Source organism: Populus euphratica, unplaced genomic scaffold, assembly GCF_000495115.2.
Source record: "Populus euphratica unplaced genomic scaffold, PopEup_1.0 scaffold46.1, whole genome shotgun sequence".
NCBI classification, from domain to species: Eukaryota; Viridiplantae; Streptophyta; class Magnoliopsida; order Malpighiales; family Salicaceae; genus Populus; species Populus euphratica.
The window spans coordinates 3,401,279-3,404,639 of record NW_011499852.1 but is presented as its reverse complement, the minus strand read 5'-3'; positions in this window follow the sequence as shown (position 1 = coordinate 3,404,639).

Below are 3,361 nucleotides of genomic sequence, written 5' to 3'. Positions count from 1 at the left end.
TTATTATTATTATTATTATTATTATAAGTGTTATTGTTATTATTATTGTTATTACTATTAGTATTATTATTGTTATTTATAATTTGTACAATTAACCTCCCTATGGTTCGACCCCGGTCTTGCCGAGTTATTTATTACTTCGACACTCCTGCACATGGGAGAAGACATCAATCTTTTAGTCGTGTCAGCATGGTGTAACAACATCAGGTGTATGCCGAGAGATTTATTGTTATGGTGGAATTAAAATAAGATCAGAATCAACACCCTATAATGGGGTTAGGAGGATCGAATTGTAAAAGGTTTATCTGAAGCGTAGTGGTTTAGTTTCCATATAAATTTTAATATGTGTTAATGTTTGTGTATGAGTTATGAAATTTATGTATGAACGTTTGATTTTTCTTGTATTTTGATTTTCTGGTATGATTCAGTTTACGCATGGTTGTGTTTTCAAAAAAAAATATATGGTAAAAGTGCGTTCATATAAACAAAAAAATAAAAAAAATATATAAAAAAAATAATTGTGTGCTATTTTGATTGAATTGTGGTTTCGTTTTCAAAAGAAAATGTTTTCTATTAAATGTAAACATGAATTGATAAGTTAAATGGTGCCTTTAATTATACCCTCCTTATTCACTTTTCTATCATACAGTAAATTATTATCCTATCGATTACATCTTTATTTGTAAATATGTATTTGATAACTCTTGTATTATGATATATTGTCCCTTGTTATGAGTGGACTTAGACTGGTTCAACGTGACATTATATAAACACAATGAGTATAAGTGACACCCTGTGAGCTCATTTTAGACATATTCAGAAGAGTGAGGTTAAAGCCTGATTTTTGTCATCTATACATGTCCGACAATTGTTTTACAAACAACCAAGTCAACGAGTCTTTTATTTTCAGGAATAGACGTTAAATTTTTTGAGTTGAGAGACTGATGAGTCTTTTATTTTTAGTGATGAACATCAATTTGTTTAATTACCCAATTAATAAGTCTCATATTTTTAGATACGAACATTATATTTTTCACTTATAGCCTAATCCATTAGTCTTTTATTTTTAGCGGCTGACATCAAATTTTTCATAAATTATTAGAAATAAATCATAAATAAGTTTATAAAATAATTTAGACAACTAATGACATGTAATTTAGGAGAAAACACATAGTAAAAATAACCTTTCGTTCGAAAAGATACGATAAGATTGATGTCCATCTTCTTTTCAGGATTTCTAGTTTCTTTTAATTTATACACGGAGACTCCATTTTTTTCAATTTTTCAATTAATTTAAGAGGTTTCAACATTGTGCCGAGTGCGATAATATAATGGCTTTACTGGAAGCATATGTTAAACCTATCTATATCCATGTGTTTTCTCTTTTAATGACTTTATTGTTATTTATTGGTGAGCATTTATTTTATATATTTATGTTATTTAACTTTATGTGTTTATTTTATTTATCTTATTTATTATGGTGTTAATTTTAATATGTTGAACTGAATATGCATGTATTTTATTTTCTTGAGTTTTTACTGTAATGTCTCTAATTTTTAAATCAATTTCTTACATCATGGTAAGTCATGGTTAACAAAATGCCAAGGTAATTTTCTTTCTTTTTTGCTTTAATAGTTTATTGTTAGTTAGAATGGTCGACCGATTCATATTGACACAACTTATCAGTTTATTAAATACTACCAAATTTCATTGGTATCTTTAAAGGTCGAATAAATGGTTGATCAATTTGATCGACCGAATTAGACAGTAATCGATTTTACTATTTCTTATATTAATCGATCGACCAGATCAATTAGTAATCATAGACAGTCGACCTATTTATACAGTACATCAAATATCTATTTTATTTTATGACTAAACATATCATTACAACAAACATATATCAATCATCACAAAACTGGTCCAAATTATTTTAGATCAGTACTCAACTTGAACAAGCCCTAACTCATTCACTTATTTTTATATCATTTTTCATATTTTCATTAATTTTATATAGAACCTCAAATAAAGATTAATATTTTATTACCAAAAATCTATATTTTTATGAAATACTTTAAAACGACATTATCATATGCAACTTTCTTTTGACTTCAATCACATTCTTATTGATTGAATAGAAAATCCAATAATATCATTAATGGATACCAATCAGTCTGGCTAGCTTTCATAGTTGCTAATCATTTTCAATACCAACTCAAAATTCATTCAATCCAATAATCCTAATTAGATACCAATTAGTTTGGCTAACTCTCATGATCGTTAATCATTCTAGCAATCTCACTCAAAATTCATTCAATCCAATAATTCTAATTGAATACTAATCAATCTGACTAACTTTTATGGTCATCAATCATTTTAGCATTCCCACTTGAAAGTCATTTGATCTAGTAATCACAATTGGATATCAATTAATATGGTTGACCTTTATAATTGTTAATTATTCTGGCATTTCCATTATAAAGCTATTTAATCTAGTAATCCTAACTATATATCAATTATTTGGCTAATCTTCATGATTTTCAATCATTTTAACATGCTCACTCAAAAATCATTCAATCGATAATTTTAAATAAATATCAATTAATCTAACCAACCTTTATGATTGCCAATCATTCTAACTTTCATATTTGAAAGCCAATACATTGATTTCCTAATTGAATTCCATATTCACATTTTCAATTATTAAAACTACATCTTGCATTTTAAAAAAATATAGTTTTTATTGACTTATAATAAATTCTCTAAGTATAAAGGTACTAAACGCCTACTGAAATCTATTATCATCTTATTGTCCTTGATGGTTTAGCAGCTTTCACAGCCTCTATTGTATCATCATAATCAAAATTATTTGAAATTCAACAATCTTATCTCAAAAGTCTCATTTTCAACTATTAATCAATTCTCATCTTGTATCTAAAAAATTTCACAAATCTTTTTCAAGTAGTATAATCCTTTTAGTCATCCAAATCACATTTAATTATTTTTAGATTACTCAAATTTTATTTACTCATATTAATTTATTATAACCATAAACTCTTTCATTTTTTATTCCTAGGCCAGCTTAGGTTTAATTGGTTTTAATATGTTATTTTCAATCTTCCATGAAATTTCTTTTAATTTCATTTCATTGCATATTGTTCACTCATTTCATTTCAATTCTTTTTATTATTTCAATTCAATTTACCAAATAATCCTTTATTCTTTGTTTTAACCAAACATTAACCAAGGCAACATAGGATTCCAATTAGATTTTTTATGCAATTTAAACTTATTAATACATAGATTATATATCATCATTCCATTGGATCATTCAAATCAAGGTTTTTTCCAAATAAAATCA